Source organism: Leptonychotes weddellii, chromosome 7 (assembly GCF_054177405.1).
Source record: "Leptonychotes weddellii isolate Sample4059 chromosome 7, ASM5417740v2, whole genome shotgun sequence".
Lineage (NCBI taxonomy): Eukaryota > Metazoa > Chordata > Mammalia > Carnivora > Phocidae > Leptonychotes > Leptonychotes weddellii.
The window spans coordinates 32353106-32375055 of record NC_138375.1 but is presented as its reverse complement, the minus strand read 5'-3'; the positions used below and the strand labels follow the sequence as shown (position 1 = coordinate 32375055).

Below are 21950 nucleotides of genomic sequence, written 5' to 3'. Positions count from 1 at the left end.
ATAGTTTAACATAGACGTTTGAACTTCCATACAACTTAACTGTGCATACTCTCCCTTCATTCCTTCATCTCTGTTCTAATCAAATAACCAAGTCAGTGAACACTTCAGTTGCCCTGTGTTAGATGGTGGGATCATAGCAATGAATTAGACTATGTGCCTGCCCACATATAGCTCACCATCAAGTTTATATAGCTCAGCTCCTGCTGGATTTCCATGCTACTTCACTCCGTCCATTATGATTCATTTTGGTAGATCCTTGCTTAGGGCTCTCACCTATTCTACCTCCTTTTTTTTTTTTAAAGATTTTATTTATTTATTTTGAGAGAACAAGAGAGAGTGAGCAAGAGAGAGCACGTGAGAGAGAGAGCGTACGAGTGCATGAGCAGGAGGAGGGGCAGAGGGAGAAGCAGACTCCCCATTGAGCAGTATGCCCAATGCGGGGCTGGATTCCAGGACTCCGGGATCATTACCTAAACCAAAGACAGATGCTTAACCGACTGAGCCACCCAGGCACCCCTAATCTATTCTACCTTCTAACAAAAGAGCCTTATCCTGATCCAGGATACTATACCACCTGACCCCCCCACCCCTGAGAGCAGGCAAACCCATGAATCCACTGGCCTGTTCTAGTTCTATAACTAGTTTTGCTTAGCATTTAGCCCCTTCTTAACATTTGTGTTTTTCCTCATTAATTTTGGCTCCAGAGCAGAAAAGACATCTTTTCAGAGGAGGTAACATTTGAGCTGGGACTTTGAAAAACAGTAAATGGAAAAGAGCACAAGGAAAGGCAGAGAAGCCCCAGAATTACATGGATAATTTTTAAACTTTACCAATGTCTGGGGTCTCAAAAGGAAGTGGATACAATAAAGACATAAATACAGTGAGAATCTGTATTTTACTAGACTTCATTACAGTGGTAGATACCAATGTCTTCTTTTTTATTAAGCAATTTTGCTTAGAAGCATGTACTGTACTAATAGTCCTTAACCCTCATTTAATCCACACAGACTCAATGAAATGAGTCCTGTAATTAGCACAATTTTATAGAGGAGGAAACTAACACTTAGAGAACTGGAATTTGAATCTAGCTCTTTCTTACCCCAGAGCACTTGCTTTTACATTAAATTTCTTGGACAAGCCATGACACCTTCTAGCACCTTGGGAATCTAAGTCCTATTTCTAACATTGTTTCCAGAGGAAAATAGGTTATAACTCCAAAAAATTAACTTTCAAATGAACTTCTAGAACACAACCTATTTATAACTAGATGTAATTGTCTATGTAGTTTAAAATGCCCTCTCTCCTCATGCAAAATGATGTTTCCTACAAGAATAGCAAAATTGCTAGATATGTGAAATCTTAAGGGAGAACATGTGAACTCATTGAACATAGTTTCTAATTCTAACCTGTTTGGAAAATGTAATTGAGCATTGTTTACTTATTGAGCATTGTTTGCTATATTGCTTGTTCACTTTTTCTTTTCCATTAATTCATATTATTCAAGATATGTCTTGTGGTAGTCTACAAATAAATTATCCAAAAGAAGGCATTAAAAGATAATTACACTACATGGACTTATTGACTATTCACACCCAAATTTGGGTTCCTAATTTCTAATAACCTTTTACTTCAAAGCCTTTGCCACTTAACCCTTTGTTTTACAAACATTTTTCCATTTGATAATGCATGAATGAGTCTCTCTCATCTAAAAACAACACCACCACCACCTCCCCCCCACAAAATCACATTTGTAATATTTCCATTAATCAGACAAAGCTTACCCATCTAATAAATATTGAGATCCCCTTATATGCTAGACACTGTTCGGGTCCAGTGCTCTGTGCAGGATGCAGGATGTATGTAATCCATATGTATTTCAATAGAATCACACGCCCTCTCTAAGTTAAGGAAGTCCTGTGATTGAGACCATTGTCTTCTAAGGCACGACCTTACTTGGACACAGATGCACTGCTTAAAATGTAAGGGACTTCATGTTTCTCCTATTTCCTGTGGGTACTTTAGAGTTATTGATTTCAATACACACTCCAAAACAGTAAATGTTGGGAATGTAGAATTAAAATTTGTTAACACCAACTACTTCTAAAAACAAATAATATTGCCAGAGATGTTGTCAAAAGAATCAGTTAAGCATAAATCTGCAAACTTCAAAGGGAAAAATATGCAAATCCAATATTGTCCCTTAATTTATTATCAGTATAATATTTTGTCTTTGATTATCTACCATTTGTATAAGAGCTTTAGTGAAATTTTAACTGTAATTCTTTTATGGTGGCTTTTTCTCTAGCACTGGGAATAAGTACTAAAGTTTGAGACCGTATATTAATAAAATCAAAGGGATTCTGGTTTTTCCATTTAAAACATTCATAATTTTGTGAAGTTTTCCATCAGAAACAAATAATACATTATATGTTAATAAAAAATAAATAAAAATAAAGACAAAAAGTAAGAAAAAAAAAGACTTCCAGCCTCTTATCAATTCATTAATTAATGTTCATTGAACACATAGTACTTACCAGATATTGCTCTAGATGATAGGGTTACAAAAATGATTAAGACAGAATTCCTGTCCTCTTGGGGAGGACACATCTTCTTATTCCATTCTTCTGTTGATGGACATCTAGGCTCTTTCCAAAGTTTGGCTATTGTGGACATTGCTGCTATAAACACTGGGGTGCATGTACCCCTTCAGATCACTACATTTGTATCTTTGTGGTAAATACCCAGTAGTGCAATTGCTGGGTCATAGGGTAGCTCTATTTTCAACATTTTGAGGAACCTCCATACTGTTTTCCAGAGCGGCTGCACCAGCTTGCATTCCCACCAACAGTGTAAGAGGGTTCCTCTTTCTCCGTGTTAAGAGGCTGGAAGTCTTAAACCAACTCCAGTCACAATAACATGCAGAAAAAATGTTTTAAGATAGAAAAGTCCGTCAAGGGGTGCCTGGATGGTTTTATCTGTTAAGCGTCTGCCTCAGCTCAGGTCATGATCCCAGGGTCTTGGGATTGAGCCCCACGTTTGGCTCCCTGATCAGCGGGGAGTCTGCTTCTCCCTCTGCCCTCTCCCTGCTCATGATCTCTTGCTCTCTCTCTCAAATAAATGAATAAAATCTTTTTTTAAAAAAAAAGAAAATTTCTTCAAAGTTTGGGATCAGTTACATAACAATATTTTTCCCCAAAGGTAAGAACAGGCTACATTTTTCTGCAGCAGTGATTTTCCTTTTTGCATGAGCAAATTACACAACAGAACAGCCACACACAGTGCCTTGCAAAAGAGGACAAATATGATATAGAAAGCATTTTACTGATTGTAAGGGGGAGAAAACACAAAATAAACAGTAGAGATAATAAATGTGTTGATGTCTATAATTGTAATTAAGCCCCACGCTACAGTTTCTAACTATATTTTTCCCAAAAGGTCAATATATTGAAGTCAGATAGTTACATTCTTAAAATATACTGATTGATTATGAGTGAAGCCAGTAAGAGATTCAATATATTTGTAACTCCAAAGTTTGTAAGTTAAATTTTATTGTAAGGTAAATTATATTTTAATTGCCTTTGTCAAGAGTTTTAATTAAGGAAATTTATTCATTCATTAGCCAGATATTTATGGAGCAATATTATGTACCAGGCACTGTGCAATGTACTGGAGACTGAACAAGGAACAGACACAATTCATATGCTGAGGAACAATAAAATACAATACAATGACAATATAATGGAAGTGCCCAAGGGGTAAATGAAAGGAGAGCCTCAGTCTGTGGAAGAGCCAGGGAAGGGCTCGCAGATAAAGGCAAATCTGAAGCTATGCCATGAACCAATTCTCTATGAAGGTGAAAACAAACAAACAAACGTAAAGACAGAGAGCTCAGGGCCAACATAGTGTATTTAGTGAAAGGCAATTTTTCCAGTATTGTTAGCCCTTAGGAAATGAAAAATGATGGGATTTGAGGCTAGAAAGGAAACCAAGGACATGGATTAGAGAGTGTGAGACTGTTGGCAGGGGGACTTAGAGGACCTGTGAGACTGTCCAGTGGAGGAGTGATAAGGATCTGATACAGGGCAGAATTGGTAGGGGAAGAAATGAATGGTGAGTAGGAAACACCTTTAGATATTTGCAAGACTTAGTATCTGATGGTGTGGGGAGAGGAACAAATGTAAAAAATGACTCCCAGCTTTCCCGATGTGAGACTGTGTAAACAGCAATGCCAAGCCCTGGATCTGAGAATACTGAAAAGGATGGGAAGCTGATGAGTCCATGTTGAATTTGAGCATATTTGGGACATCCAAGTGGTGATGTCTAGAAATGTGCTTAGGAGCAAACTTCTGGCTGAACAAAGAGATTTGAGAGTTTTTTGGGTCCACATGGCCATTGAAGACTTAAGAAAACACCACAAGTGTTACCTCCAATTTTTCTACAGTCTAAATCTAGATTTTCACATATGAAGGTTTGTTGAAAACAGTGGTTCACAAACTTTTGTTTCCTACTGCAAAACATGCAGGAAACGTGAAACACTCTTAACAAGTACTAGAAGCTTAGTATTAGCAGGATTTTCCCAAACAAAAGTTAAAGAAAATCATGACCACTAAACCAGCCCTACAAGAAATGCTGAAGTAGACTCTTTGAGTAGAAATGAAAGACTATAAAGAAGAGTAAGGAAATAGGAAGCAGAAAAGCAGGGGGAAAAAAGTATATCTGTAAAAATCAGTCAAGGGACTCACAAAATAAAAGAATATAAAGTATGACACCATGTACTTAAAACATGGGGAGGAGAGGAGTAAAGAATGAGTTCAAACTTAAGTGACCACCAACTTAATATAGACTGCTATATAAAGAAGATGTTATATAGAAACTGAAGGGTAACCACAAATCAAAAAACCAGTAATAAATATGCAAAAAAGAGAGAGAGAAAGGAATCCAAGTATATCACTAAAGAAAGCCAATTTATCATGAGAGAAGAGAGGAAGGAAAGGAAGAAATAGACTAGAATTACAGGGGTGCCTGGGTGGCTCAGTCAGTTGGGCATCTGCCTTTGGCTCAGGTCATGATCTCAGGGTCCTGGGATAGAGCCCCACATCAGGCTCCCTGCTCAGCGGGGAGTCTGCTTCTCCCTCTCCCTCTGCTCCTCGCCTCCCGCTCATGCTCTCTCTCTGTCTCATAAATAAATAAACAAACAAACAAACAAACAAACAAATAAATAAATCTTTAAAAAAATACAAAACAGCCACAAAACAATTAAGATGGTAATAAATACATACCTATTAATAATAACTTTGATGTAAATGGACTAAACACTCCAACCAAAAGACATGATGGTATGGATTAAAAAACAAAATCCATCTATATACATTGCTTACAAGAGACACATTTCAGACCTAAAGACACATGCAGATTGAAAGTAAAAGGATGGAGAAGCATTTATCATGCAAATGGATGTAAAACAAAGACTGTAACAGAGAAAAAGGACACTATATAATCATTCAGGGAACAATCCAACAAGAAGATACAACAATTGTAAATATTTATTCACCAAACAGGGGAACACACAAATACTTAAAGCAGTTAATACCAAATGTAAAGGAAATAAATGATGGTAATACAATAATAGTAGGGGACTTTAACACCACACTTACATCAAGGGACAGATCTTCCAAACAAAATCAACAAGGAAACAGTGGCTCTGAATGACACATTGGGCCAGATGGACTTAACAGATATATTCAGAAAACTCCACCATGAAACAGCAGAATACATATTCATTTCAAGTGTACATGGAACATTTTCAAGAATAGATCATATATTAGGCCACATAACAAGTCTAATAAATTCAGAAAGATCAAAGTCATTCCATGCATCTTTTCTGACCACAATGCTATGAAATTAGAAATCAACCACAAGAAAAAAATCTGGAAAGAGCATAAATACATGGAGGTTAAATAATCTGCTACTAAACAATGAATGGGTCAGTCAAGAAAGCAAAGAGGAAATAAAAAAAATACATGGAGCCATGGGGCGCCTGGGTGGCTCAGTTGGTTAAGCATCCAACACTTGATCTCAGCTCAGGTTCTGACCTCAGGGTCTTGAGTTTAAGCCCCACGCTTTTAAAAAGAAAAATACATGGAGACAAATGAAAATAAGAACACAATGGTGCAAAAATCTTTGGGATGCAGCAAAAGCAGTTCAGAGAGAGAAGTTCATAGCAATACAGGCCTATCCCAAAAGCAAGAAAAATCTCAAATAAATAACTTAATCTTACACTGAAAGGAGCTAGAAAAAGAAAAAAATGCAAAGCCAGTAGAAGGAAGGAAAAAATAAAGATTAGAGCAGAAATAAGATAGAAACTAAAAAAACAATAGAACAGATCAATGAAATCAGGAGCTGGTTCTTTGAAAAGATCAACAAAATTGATAAACCTTTAGCCAGACTCATAAAAAAAAAATAGGACTCAAATAAACAAAATCAGAAATGAAAGAGGAGAAATAACAACTGCCATCACAGAAATACAAAGGATTATAAGAGAATATTATAAAAAATTATATGCCAATAAATTGGACAACCTAGAAAAAAATGGATAAATTACTAGAAACATATAACTTCCAAATTGACTACATAGAAAACCCTAAAGACCCCACCAAAAAACTACTAGAACTGGTAAATGAATTCAGTAAGGTCACAGGATAAAAAAATCTATGTACAGAAATCTGGTGCACATCTATACACTAATAAAAAAGCAACAGAAAGAGAAATTAAGAAAGCAATTCAATTTACAATTTAACCAAAAATAATAAAATACCTAGGAATAAACTTTACCAAGGAGGTAAAAGACCTGTACTCTAAACTAAAACATACTGATGAAAGAAATTGAAGATGACACAAACAAATGGAAAGATATTCCATGCTCATGGATTGGAAGAACAAATATTGTTTAAATGTCCACACTACCCAAAGCAATCCACAGATTTAATACAATCCCTATCAAAATACCAACAGAATTTCCATAGAACTAAAACAAATAATCCTAAAGTTTATATGAAACCACAAAAGACCCCAAATAGCCAAAGCAATCTTGAAAAAGAAAAGCAAAGCTGGAGGTATTACAATTCCAGATTTGAAGTTACGTTACAAAGCTATAGTAATCAAAACAGTATGGTACTGGCACAAAAACAGACACATAAATCAATAGAACAGGACAGGAAGTCCAGAAACAAACCCATGATTATATGGCCAATTAATCTTTGACAAAAGAGGCAAGAGTATACAATGGGAAAAAGACAGTCTCTTCAATAAATAATATTGGGAAAACTGGAGAGCTACATGCAAAAGAACGAAACTGGAACACTTTCTTACACTACACACAAAAATAAACTCAAAATGGACTAAAGACCTAAATGTGAGACCTGACACCATAAAATCCTGGAAGAGAACACAGGCAGTAACTTCTTTGACATCAACCATAGCAATATTTTTCTAGATATGCCTCCTGAGGCAAGGGAAATAAAAGCAAAAATAAACTATTGGAACTACATCAAAATAAAAAGCTTCTGCACAGCGAAGGAAGCAATCAACAAAACTAGAAGATGACCTACTGAATGGGAGAAGACATTTGCAAATGACATATCTGATAAAGGGTTAGTATCCAAAATATATAAAGAACATACACAATTAAACGCCAAAAAAAATCCCAAATGATCCAATTAAAAGTAGGCAGAAGACATAAACAGATATTTCTCCGAAGATGGCCAACAAACACATGAAAAGATGCTCAACATCAGGGAAATGCAAATCAAAACTACAATGAGATATTACCTCACACCTGTCATAATGTCTAAAATCAATAACACAAGAAACAACAGGTGTTGGTGAGGACGTGGAGAAAAAAGAACACTTGCGCACTATTGGTGGGAATGCAAACTGGTGCAGCCACTGTGCAAGACAGTGTGGAGGTTCCTCAAAAACTTAAAAATAGATCTACCTTATGATCCAGTAATTGCACTACTGGGTATTTACCCAAAGACTACAAAAACACTAATTTGCAAGGTTATAGTCACCTCTAAGTTTATTGCAGCATTAGTTACAGTAGTCAAATTTGCCAGAGAAAGACAAATGTCATATGATTTCACTCATATGTGGAATTTAAGAAACAAAAGGAAAAAGAAAGAGAGCGAGACAAACCAAGAAACAGACTCTTAGCTATATAGAGCAGACTGATGGTTACCAGAGGGGATGCAGGGAGTGATGGGTGAAATAGATGATGGGTATTAAAGAGTACACTTCTAATGATGAGCACTGAGTAATATATACAATTGTTGAATGACTATATTGTACACCTGAAACTATTATAACAGTGTGTGCTAACTATACTGGAATTAAAATTAAAAACTTAAAAAAAATTTAGTCCTTCTTGATCACAAAGTTTATGTTAGTTTATTAAAAGTATTTTAAGAATATTATTTCTAAGACTCGAAGAATTTTGTGGCCTTGTTTCTATTATATGAATTCTCATTTTACACACACACACACACAGTTTGCATTAACAAAACATTTCCCTTTTTTCTTTTTACATTCTAATTCATATTTTTTTTTAAAGATTTTATTTATTTGAGAGAGAGAGTGAGAGAGAGAGAGAGCACAAGAGGGAGGAGCGGGAGAGGGAGAAGCAGACTCCCTGCTGAGCAGGTAGCCCGATGCGGGACTCGATCCCTGGACTCCAGGATCATGACCTGAGCTGAAGGCAGTCGCTTAACCAACTGAGCCACCCAGGCGCCCTCTAATTCATATTTTGTATCAAATGCTAGAAGTATCAATTATAGCTCCCTGGCTATAATTTGTTTTAAATTACTTTGCTGGAAGGATGATTATTTCAGGGTTTTTGTTATTAAGACATTTGTGCTTACTTAATGTGTTATGGCAAAAATAATAGCACTATTTTATGTTTAAATTTTAATTATATTTGCTTCATATAAATGAGAAGGAAGTAGATCTCAGAAATAAACAAGGAGGGAATGGACTGAAATTCTCAAAATCTATACCCATCTAAAAATATTTTACTTCTTTACTATTTTTTAATTAGGAAAAGTAAACCTGAATATCAAGAATATGAACACTTATCCTCTGAAAGCCCATGTCTGAGCTGTTTCCAAACAGGCCCATCACTTTCACCAAATTTAATCTTTGTAGATTTAATTTAAGAGTAATCAAAACAACTCTATGTGTTCCCTTACTGTCATCCTTTTCCTTCCCACCTTCCCTTCCCCTTTCTTGCCCCCTACATCCAAGCCTGAAGACATTGGAGTATAAGGGGGAGAGGGGAGAGAGGATGGTACACAGAGTTCTCAGTGTCTGAAGAAGCAGACTGTTGAATGAGGTGGGGTACTCAGGAGAGCAATTAGCATAGACATGGCAGGTGGTCTAAGAATCAGGGGATCCAGGCCTGCATGGATGAGGGAAAAGGTGGAGGGGGCAATGGTAGTAGTTGGAAAAACAGTTGTTTCCTTGAGTAAATCAGGTAATTTATAGAATAAAGAAGTATTCTATACAAGAAGAGCCAGTTTTCTCACCATTCAGAAAGGATTTACAAAGAAGAGGGGAAGACTACTGTAGAAAAAAAATTGTGAAAGACTTTGAAATGGACCAAAACTACAATGAATGTCTTTGGAGGAAAACTAGCACTAAGTACACCCTTCTGGGAATACTTAGCTTCTAAGGGGTCTTTGTGCCTTTCTTTGACTTTGAGCTACTTTACAGCTCTATAAGCTGTAGATGACAGTATCAGTGAAGATTTTCTTGTTTGTAAACATGTAAAGGAATTTCGTCAAATGGAAACAACTGATCTCCCCCTCATACCTCCCCCAATGACCACCCATGGAATAAGCCAGTTTTGTATCTACTTTTAAAGTTATTTAAGCCTTCCTTATCTGCATATATACATGTGTGGTTCTTTGACTTCTCTTTTTAGTCAGTTGCAATATCATGCTATTCACTCATTAATTTGAGTTAAATAAAATATTTGGGAAGTGTTCATCTTTTAACTGTATGAGACTTCTAATTTTACTCTTAAAATCTTTTAACACTATTAAACAGTCCTGAGGGGTTGAATTAGAATTGAAAGTATCTACATGTACTCATTGGGTTTTTAAAATATTCACATAGATTTAGAAATAGTCATGGCAGTATGTATTTAATGTTCTCGCTCCTGTTTTCCACTGAATGGAACCTGGGCTTCCTGGAGACATGGCTGACTCAAGGGAGAAACAGGGAAAGAAGAAAAAATAAAGTTGGGGCATTTTTTATGCAATAAAATAAAAATATTTTGAAAAGAGTCAGTTTGAAGGATCTCTTGCGTGTCAAAACTTATATAATTTGAACGTCAAAATAAATAATGAGGATATAGAATTACAACTTATTGAATAAAATAGGAACCTGTTGTTCCATACTGAAATAAATAAATACATTTTCTTATTTCTAATAAATAAAAAATAATACAAATGAATAATCAGTTTGGGGCAACTGTTACAGTGCTAGTTGATAAAGATGGAAACTATCAATAAATCCTAAAACTGATGAGATTTGATGAAGACAGCATGTTGGGGTAGTGTCAGAATAACTTGACACAAAATACAAATCAAATTCAGAGGGAAAATGATGACTTCACATTGATGAAATTTGGCAAACACCAAATTGACCAGGTAACCAGTGGTGGAAATTAGCTGAAATTGTGGGCATCCTGATGTGGTACATGGAGAATGAGAACATTTGTTTTCCCTTGTTGTTGTTGTTGTTTAATATTCTTGCCAAGAATGCAGGAATACATTCTTGGATTCAGAGTCTGATCTCGAGAAAACATCAGTCAGACTCAGGTTAAGAGCCATCCTACATAATGAATGGCCTGGACTCTTTAAGACTGTCAAGGGAAGGGGAGACAGGAGAAGTGAGGAACTATTTCCAACTGCAGGAAACTGAGGACACCTAGCAACTAAATGCAATGTGTGTTTCTGAACTGGATCCTGACCCAGGAAGGAAAAGGATGTTGATATGATGTTTGGTAAAATTTGAATGGGATTTATGGATTGTATGGTAGGGTCACCTTACTATTGATTTGCTAATTTGAAAGGTTGCATGGTGATAACGTAGGAGAGTTTTTATGTCTTAGGGCAATACGTCCTGGAATTTAAATATGAACTTCATGCCAAGGAAAAGCCTCACATAAATGTGAACAAAATAACAAGAAGGCCATGTTGTCTGGTGAACATTCTCAGCATGAACTGATCAGGGTCTAGGAGGAAACAGATTTTGAATTGGGCAATTTAGGATAATTTAATCAATGGACTATTTTAAAAGATGTGGGCTTTATGTGGAGAAACCACAAGTAAGAGTGTGCAAAACTCTCAGACAAGGAATGGCAAGATACCTTGTGGAGAGGTTCATCAGTGATTCACGTGACATGAAGGGAACCAGTATCTTTTCTCATATTATTTGACTCCAGTGATTTCAGTTGCATCCCACATTTCCCTGGTGCTGGATAACTCCAAAATCCTCACTGCAGCATTCACTCCAAAGCCACAATGACAATGATGGAATGCTCTTTTCAGAACCCGAATCCTTGCTCTATTTTGGTTGGCCCAGGGACCAGAGAGTAAGATATTTTACTTCTTCCCTTTTCCTTGAGGCTAAGTGAGTATGCTACCCTTGATTAACCACTCAGCTTATAGCCTGCCAAAATCAGACTGGTCACTAGCATTATTTCTGGCACTAAGCAACTTGGTTGACAAAGGACGATTTGAGTGACCATGAAGAATCTTAAGAGATTCCAACCGTTGGCATAATTAACTTGTAATGCAGAAGCCAACATCTGTTCCAATAATCTGCATACAATTGCTGCTGAACTTTTCTGGAAATGCTTAGTGATTATGCAACCAACTCCATCCAATGCTATTGCTCCAACAATCAACAGATAATACAATTTTTACCTTTGGGTTCATGGATAATAATTTAAATTGTGTCTTTTTAGGAACATAATTGAATTTGAAGAGACTGGCCAGTGATATCAACAGAATTGTTACATCTGGCCGTTGTCCAAACAACCCTCCCATGTAAGGGCTGCCGCTAACACATCAGCCTTCCTTTATTTGCATCACATATCACTCTTTGTTACTTGTTAGGATTTGCCTCCAATTCTGACAAATGCCAAAATTCAAAAGTGGAAGAAATGGCAAAGATGTTGTAAATAAAATCAAGTCACCATTTTGCTATAGTTTTCAACACTTTGTTCCCAACCCCGAGTACTTGAATGAACCTATGCTTCAAAGCAGGACTTTGAAGCTCATTATAATATAAATAAATACTTGTCTTGGTTTAGATGAATCACCAAGGCCTTTTGTTTCACTGCACCAATACTGTTTCATTTTTATTTATGCATGCTGATACACGTGACGTGTGGTCAATGAGAAGGGGGGCAATGTGTGTAATAAGATCGGGGGAGAAAAATGAAGGGGTGTAGAAGGGAGGAAAAGAGAGGAGAGGAAAAGAACAATTGTTTAGGGATTGATACAGTATAAATAGACATGTCCAAACATAACTGAGAATATGGTAGTCATCAAAAAATTAAGAGCAACAAGACTATATTCACATCTTTACAGGTTATTCCCCACTATATTAATTTTGTGTGGCTCCTGTAACAAGTTACCACAAACTTTGTGGCTTACAACATGGAAATTTATTCTGACTGTGTGGGAGGCGGAAAGTCCCAAATCAAGGTGTCAGCAAAGGCTCTTTTTTACAAATAATGTAACATTCGCAGGTTCCAGGGGATGTGGGTCTCTTTGGTGGGCTCTTTTTCAGCCTACCACACCCACTAACACACCGTTACATCCACTCCTCTTCCACTGTTGTTAAAACTTGGAAAAGGTTTTTGGACACAAAGCACTAGATCATTCTGGGAAAAAGGCTGAGCCTGAAATGATGAGACGAATCTTTATTATTTGTGGTACATGACCCATAGCTAGAAATACAGTCTTTCCTTTTCACTCTGGTCTGAGAACTCCTTGAAAATGCAGTCCATCTTGTTATCTCGGGATCTTCCATGATCAGCTCAGTATTTCCCACCAGTAATATGCTATAAGTGTCTATGCGATAAATAAGCAAACGCATGAATGATGATCATGAATCATCTCGTCGTGTCCATACTTCCTTCTACATTGACAAGATCAACAATGGAAGTCTCAGTTACAGTGAAGGTAACCAATGGATTCTTTAGTCCTGGGGCTTTGTACCTCTGATCCTTAGGGCCTGTCTTGTTCCTTTTCCCAGTACAGTGTCATCAGGCTTTTTCTTCTTTCTGTGTCTTCCTCACTCTTCCAACCACAGCAGCCAGCAACTGGCTCTTTACCCAGTGCTGTCGCCTCCAGGGACATAGCTCCTGAGTGGAGACCCAGTGTGTGGCAATCCTTCAAGAGTAGACCACAAAAGGCCCTGCAGAGAGACACTGCTGTCAGCCAAGACACACCGTCAAAACCCATGTTCTGCCTTCATCTGTGTCCTGGTTTCTTTCTGTGACATCCTTTTCTAAAACTGGGAGAAAGTCTTTTCTTCTATGAATCAGCAAATCACACTGAGTATCTTTGGTCAGGGAAGTTTTTTTCACTTTTTTTTTTCCCTAAAATGAAAGCTTTTGCTCAGCTTTGAATGCTGTATTAAGAGAATTCCTCTGATTTCTGCCACCATTCCACCCACTGATCATGACCCCTACACTCACCATAACCCCCGCACTGACCTTCACACTTCGCCACATCATTCTTTCTCATACCTTATTTTTCATTCCTTTACTCTAAGAATTTCATCTTCAGATTTTGTTTTTTGATTTCTCATCTCTGTTCACCCAGAAGAATAGTATATATTCAGCTGTGGGGCTTAGGGAGAGATAACCAAAGTGGAATCATGTCATGTTTGTGTCACACATTTTTGCTTAAAGGAAAGTTTCTCTCAGGCTTCCTTCCCTCACTGTTGCAGTAAAAGTGTTTGTGAATTTACTGTAGGATTTGGGGTACCAGTTGAGCAGCTGCAATCTTTTTATTTAGGTTTGGATTTCAACCCATGAAATTGTTCTAAATAGCTGACATGTTTCTTTCTATGATGGCTCCCAAACAGCATTTTCTTGTAGAAATTGCAAGACGGACAAAATAGAAATCACGTAAATCCTCACTCAGAACATCTTGTAGGCAAGAAGGGACCATCTCTTAAAGATGATCTGCTTCGTTGACATAAAAAGGACACTAAGGTCAGTATTATTAATGAAAAATATGAAAAACTATTTCATAGGGAGGAGAATGGCAGCGGAATACATGAGTAAATGGAGAAAGGGAAGTGAGACCAGAGGAAGCACTAAATAATGGGACAACTGATTTGCCCAAGATCACATGACCAGTGGTCATAAAGATAGGGTTGGCATTCCAATCTCCAGAGCCTTAGTCCAGAGTTATTTCCTCTATTAAGAGTGTCAAGAATGAGCCATAAGTACAGGAAATATTGGAATGCCTGGGTGGCTCAGTGGTTAAGTGACTGCCTTCAGCTCAGGTCATGATCCTGGAGTCCCGGGATCGAGTCCTGCATCGGGCTCCCTATTCAGCAGGGAGTCTGCTTCTCCCTCTGACCCTCCCCCCTCTCATGCTCTCTCTCTCTCTCATTGTCTCTCTCTTAAATAAATAAATAAATTTAAAAAAAAAGAATTTAAAAAATTACAGGAAATATTGATTACAAAAGGAATCCTTTTGCACAGCCAGATGGAGCCTGGGATGGGAGGACTCTGTAAGTCAGTTGCCGCTACCAAAATAGCCCTGTTCTATTTACAACAGTGTGCTATGTAAATATAAATTTACTTGTGTTCTGTGATATAAAAAATGTTTGGAAGCACTGTGGAGTCTTGGCAAGACTTGTGAGGCTTTGTGAGACCCAGAGGGAAAATTCTTGACTAGGAGGGTAGGTCGGCGTCTTCGCAAAAATGCCTTGTTTTCATGAACCTGAGAGGACATAGGATCTGTGTCAGGCAGGGATCCTGAAGCCAAGTACCCCCAAGGTTCTGTGGTAGGCATAAAGCCAGGTAGTACTCCCGGAAGACAATATTATATTGAGAAGACCTACAGTAAGGAAGAAGAGTACTTGAAATCGCAGTAAAAAGCAGACTTGATACGTGAATAGTAATTGAGTCATCTAATGCACAATAAGTAGGCAGATGTGAGGACCAGCAAGTAAGCTGGTGGGGAGCTCCCATTTTTGGCTTCTCCCTTCTAGCAGGTGACAGAGACCACTTAATGTGGCTGATGTGAGGGGTTCTTATTGTCCCTGCAAATGTAACGTTACTAACAAGGGCTTCCTGAAACAAGAGTGAGAACCTCACCTCAGAAAAACCTCCAAAGCAACCGTGGATAAGCAGCAGTAGCTACAGCTTAATTACAGCCATACCTTCACAGCAGCCTGATTTGAGCAAAGACGGCAGAGTTTCTCATCACGATTTTCTTTCGTGCTCTTTTTTTCTGCTTCCAGTGGCCTTTAATTCACAAAACCTATGTCAGGCTCAAAACAGGAATCCAAATTGCCTTCAATGCCCCCTTCTCTTGACCATCGGTGGACTCAGAACTGCTTTGACCAATTGATTACAGTGAAATGATGCTGTGGGACCCGAGACTCAGTCAGAAAAGGCCATGCAGCCCCCACTTGTTCTTTTAAGGAACTTGCTTATGGAGCCCTGAGCCATCATGTAAAAAGTCCAACTACCCTAAAACCTCCATCCTGTGAGGAGGCCCAGGCCACACAGAGAGGCCAAGTGTATGTGCTCTGGTCAACCAGCCCCAGCTAAGATCCCTGCCAACCACTAGCATTAATTGCCAGGCATGTATGTGAAGATGGCTCCAGATGATCCCAACATCTAGGTGTTAAGTCATTCCCAGTAGCTGAGTTTTAGCAGGTGAAAACCAGACACCCAAACCATTCCTGCCATAGGCCTTGTGACCTCCAAATATATCATGTAAGCTCTAGTACTGCTCCATGTGTAAGCCAGCCCCCATTTAGATGTTTTGTTACTTTCTCCATGTGCAATGCCCCTCTGTTGCAGATCTTTTACCATTTTCAAACAAACATTAACGCTAAAGACTTATAATAACTATGTTTAATAAGTACTTCTTAATAACTTCTCATGTTGTATCTCTGGATTATTTAGCATTAAAACCCACTTTTCTGACGAAGAAATGAGATATGGCAAATAACGGATTTGTGGGATTATCAGAATATCAAGAATTTACTTCCTAATACCCAGCTCTGTGTTCCATGCCTAGGAAATGCTTTGTGACTACAAATACAGGACAAAAAGGATGGGTACAATAAACGGCCTCCATCTCTTGTCATTTATTTTAATGCTTCCATGTTCAGTACTTTTCCCAGAGGAAATAATTCCTTTACTAAAAATACAGCCCCTTATGCCCAGAATCTATGTGGTTCTATAAAGTATTTGACAACACTGAAGATATTCCATTTTGCTAGTCACAGGTCTATTTATCTAGGTTGTCAAAGAAAGATTATAAGACAGTCTTTTAATCCAAAAAGTTGGGTAGTTAATACACAGACCAGCCAAACCCTTAGACAACTTACCTTTTGATGTAACATGGCTCACAGGTACGACTCTATGCTGGCTTGAAAAACAGAATAGGTCAGTAACTGATTGATTTTACATTGTGAAAATTACCAAAGGCTAATTATCACTTGAGCCTCAAGCTTGATACTAACTGGAAAATTCCTATATGGAAGTAAATGGTATCATCTGAGATTTACTCTGAGCACCCTAGTATTAATACCATATCAAACATATATGTAACCTTGGGCAAATCCCTTAACCTCTCTGGCTTCTTATTACTTTAAAACCAGAAAAGTGTACTAGATCATCATGTGGGAATGTGGATTCTCAAATAAGTTTGTACATTTAGGCCAACTTCTTATTCTTAGGATCACTCCATGTTTATGCTACCCAGAAGTTTGTCCTGCCTGTGTTTGCCTGTTTGCCTGTTTCTCTCTCTCTCTCTCTCTCTCTCTCACACACACACACACACACGCACACACACACACAGCTTTTGCTATACACAACATGTTATTTATTTAGTTATATTTGTATAAACGTAGTGTAAGCGCTAATTGTTTTTTTCTTTTCTGTACTATGAGTGCCTTACTTACGCTTTGACTGCCTGCGCATCCACTTCAAAGACAGCTATCTCTAATAAACACCTTGTCCAGCACACAACTAGGTAGAGAGCCAGGCTGTCTCCCCGCACCTGAGGCTCCTTTGTTTTAGAGATCTTTTTTGATTTCCTTAACTGACCATTTGGCCATTTGTTTTTTTCTCTTCCCACTTTAAATTCCTGCTCTTATGTTTTAAATTTGCCAATAATGAGTGAGCCTGGGGCACCTGTTTGGCTCAGTTGGTAGAGCATGTGACTCTTGATCTTGGGGATCTCCCTGTCGGGCATGGAGCCTACTTAAAAAAAAAAAGTGACACTGCGAAACCCCAGACCCCTAATCTCCACCCGAAAAAAAGTGGAACCCCAGGTTCACATTCCTCTCCCCTTCAACCTCTCTGTTTGGCCAAGTAATTTCCATGACTTGTAGGTAATAAACCTTCTTTTTCCCAAAGTTTCCTGATGGTTATTATTATTATTCCTGAGGGCATCTTGCAATCATAAGAACCCCGAGAGCTAGTCCAGCCACAACATTGGTTATCGATAGGCTGAAAATGGCAGAAAACACTGTATTTATGTAAAGCTTACATATATATTTCAAGCATTCAGAAAAACATAGTAAATGTTGAATAAGAACCAACATACCCATCATCCAATCTTAAAAAATACCTTTACCTTTATTTTAGCATACATATTTTTGATCCTCCTTCTTTTAAAAAATAAATAAAATGTTGCAAATATAACTAAGCAAACATAACCATAGAACATAACCCACCACCCCACTCTATTGCTATTCTACTTCCCGACTTATCATACTATAATATCCTGAAGGGTGTACAGAGCTTTCAATTCAGATTTTTATATTTTATCACAGATGTTGAATCCCACCACCAATATAATATTCTCTGGATTTTTAAAACTTACATAAATGGGATGATACTGACCATATTTTTCAACAACTTGCTTTTTTCCAGATTCATTCATGTTCATACATGTATACATTCATTCACTTAAGCACTAGTTAGTACACTTAAATGAACATATTACAACTTATGTATCTCTTCCTTTATTGTTAGAGATTTAGAGGTTTTCCATTCTGCCCGCTACAAGCAGTGTCCCAAGGAATATCCTCTTACCTATCTTCTTGTGCACCTGAGCGAGAGTACATTTCAAGTATTGATCTAGAAGTGCAGTTGCTGTGTCACAGGGCATGTTCATCTTCAACTGCACTGGTCACTACAGAGCAGCAATCCAAAGTGACTGCATCAATTTAAATGCCTGCTGGAGGGTGCAAGAGCCCCCATTTCCCCACATCCAAAGTGATAGATGGTATTTAGACATCCAACTTTTTTTCCAATCCAATGAGAATGATATAGTAATTCATTATTTCCATTTGCATTTCCTACACTGATACAGAGACTAAGGATTTTTATTGTTTTTCTTATATCTCTTGGCCACGTGACTTCATTTTCTGTGAATTGCCTTTCTTCTAGTCCCTTTCATGGATAGGAGCCACTTGGAGGAGTCAGATTATAAACTAGGATTGGGGGTGAAGTCTGTTTTCCAGTCTCTGAGCTCAAGTCTTTAGTCATGTCCATGCTTCTTTTCTCCATATACTTAACCTCCACAGTCCATTTTCAGGTATGCCATCACCCAGGCTGCTGAAGCACCACACAGTGCTTACTGGCTTTGAACACCCTGTCTAGTTCCCGCTTATAGATCGATCCCTCCTTCCCTCCTTTCCCTCCTTCCTTCCCTCCTTCCAGCTTAGTCATATTTTAACTTCTTTTGTGGTACATTTTTTTCATAAAGCATCTATAATAGAGGAAGAAAATGGTTGATGCCTTAGTCTACTACGTTGCTTGAACTAGAAATCCCTGCTATTTTTATTTCATTTTAGGTCAGTATCTCTACCTATTGTTCTGCCTGATTTCCTTTTTCTCCCCAAGATAGCCATGGAAAAGCCCTACATTTCAAAACTTCTGTATCCTGGTTTTCTGGACATTTTAGAAAACTACTAGTTGATCTATTAACAACTACATAAGAACACTAATTTTAATGAAATGGGGAAAAAATGGTGGAAGAGATTGTGAGAGAGATACAGTGGGACAGAGAAAGATTGGTCTTTAAATCTTACCTGTGCTGAAAATTGAGCCCTTTCTTGGCACAGAGTAAGACTAATTCTATTTGGCTACAAGCCATGGATTGCTCTTAGTGTAAAGTTTAGTTTTCTTGATCAAGTTACTGAAATTTCAGATCAGGAAAGATTCCAGTTGACACTAGGCACAATCTAGGAAAATCTTAGTCCTCCCCAAAATTGCTATTTTGGTTGTGGAATCCCAAGACATTCTACTGTAGCTTTAAGCAAACTTCAGTTTAAAGCCACAGTACTTCTGGGCTAAAAAGTACCTCAAGGATCAAGGAAAAAGTGTACATTGATAAAAGCAATCATCATGGTTTCAAAAAAACTTGTTAATGCTGGATGCTTTCAGAATTCAGATACCCTGTTCCCTAACTTAGAGGTTTTTGATTTTTTTTAAAACTACATATGTTAACAAAGTACCACAGACTAGATGCTTAAAACAGCAGTTTATTATTTCATGGCCTAGAGGCTGGAAGTCCAAAATCAAGGTATAGGCAGGGCCATGTTCCTCTGAAACCTTTGGGGGAGAATCCTTCCTTGCTTCTTCCTGGTCTCTTTGTGGTTTATTGGCAGTCTTTGGCATTCTTTGGCCTATAGCTACAACTCTTTAATCTCTGCCTTGTTGTCACATGGTGTTCTCCCTCCTATTTCCAGGTCTCTTTTTCTTACAAGGATACCAGTCATATTAGATTAAGAGCCTACCCTACCCCCAATATGAACTCATCTTAACTGATTTTATCTGTAGTGCCTCTTTTTCCAAATAAGGTCACATACTGAGGTACTAGGAATTAGGACATATCTTTTTGGGGACTCAATTCAACATATAACACTACACGATTTTGATAATTTGCAAGAAAGAGCTTAATGGTCATAGACTTGTTAAAATAGGATTTTCCTGAACCATCAGTGAGAACCAGTGTCTGCTCCTACAAGACATTATATGACCAAAAGGGTATTTATGCATTTCATCATTTTAAGTAGTAGTTTTATATAAATATTTGTCATGGGTTGAATAGTATCACTCCAAAATTCATGTCTACCTGGAACATCAGAATATGACCTTATTTGGAAATAGGGTCTTTGCAGATGTAATTAAAGATCTTGAAATGAAATCATTCTGGATTAAAGGTTAACCTTAAATCCAATCACTGGCATACTTAAAAGAGAGAACACACACAGACACAGGGAAGGAGGCTGTGTGAAGACAAAGCAAAAATTGGAGTTATGCTGGCATAAACCAAGGAATGCCAGGAGCCACCAAGAGCTTGAAGAGACAAGGGAAGATTCTCCCCTAGAACCTTTAGAAGGAGCAGGACTCTGCCAGAACTCTGACTTTAGACTTGTGGCCTCCAGAAGTGTGCAAGAATAAATTTCTGTCATTTGAAGCCATCAAGTATGTGGTAATTTGTCATGGCGGCTCTAAGAAACTAAAGCAGTATTCCTTTTATATAGATTGAGAAAAGTTAAGTTCGCCAACCCCTTACTGGTGAACAATCAGGTGATTTCCAACTAGAAAATAACAATTAGGTTTTTTTTATTTTTTTGTGTGGGTTTTTATTTTCACTATGATAAACAACGAAGTGAAAACTGTACATACTTCTTTGTGCAGGTATCTAGAACTTTCACTAAGGATAAATTTCTATACATGGAATTGCTGTTCAAAGGATTTTCAGACTCCTATGTTTAGCAAAGGAGCTCTCCACAAAAGTCTACAGCAATGCATATTTCTAGAATATTCAAAAGTACCTCTTTTGTCATTCCCATGATACTGGATATTACTATTTTTCATCTTTGCAGCGGATGAAAATTTTTTAATCATTGTTTTAACTAGTATATTCTTTATCTTCAAAAATATTGAATATTTTTTATACATTCCTGCACCATTTGCAGTCCTCCCTAAGTGAATTGCCTATTTGTACATTTAAGTCATTATTCTATTCATTAAAGTCATATATGTTGTAAAATTTTTTTTTATATATCTCACACATTTGTGAGATATGCTTTAAATTTTGCTTATGAGTATTTTCTAAATCCCCTGCATAGTTTTCATTTCTGATTATGGGATCAGACTTCTTTATCTTTATCTACCTCAAGCTTTATAAATTATATCACCTCATTCTTGTGTTACCATAATTTTATTTTTACATTTTAATCAAGGTATTTTACTCTGCTATAACTTGTATGTTATATATCAAATTTTACTTTTTATTCTAATTAGCTGGCCAATGTAACAATATTATTTGCTGCGATCCTTTCCCATTAATTTGAAATGATCCTTTATTATATACTATATTCATATATGTAATCAGATCTATTTATGGACTTTCTATTATATTCTATAGAATATCTATTCTATGTCACTGAAATGTCTTTTTATAACTTGTAGTTTTACATTATGTTGGGAGAATGGATCAAAGGGGAGAAATTGAGACAAGAGGAACAGTTGGGAGTATTTTGCAATGGTTCGTATGATGAAGGCCTAAATTAGGGAAGTAGTCATAGGACAGAAAAAAAGGATAGATTCTAGAAATATTTATGGAGTAAAATCAGCAAGATGTCTTGCTTAATTGGAT

At 37.4% G+C, this 21950-nt stretch overlaps 1 long non-coding RNA gene across 1 annotated transcript; it reads right to left on the bottom strand.

The window, feature by feature from the left end:
• Positions 1-12392: 12392 nt before the first annotated feature.
• Positions 12393-21406, bottom strand: LOC145722578 (uncharacterized). Its single transcript, XR_014146923.1, has 2 exons — positions 19895-21406; positions 12393-16525 (listed from the first exon to the last, which is right to left on the bottom strand). It is a non-coding gene; the product is annotated as an uncharacterized LOC145722578 (long non-coding RNA).
• Between the last annotated feature and the right edge of the window lie 544 nt (positions 21407-21950).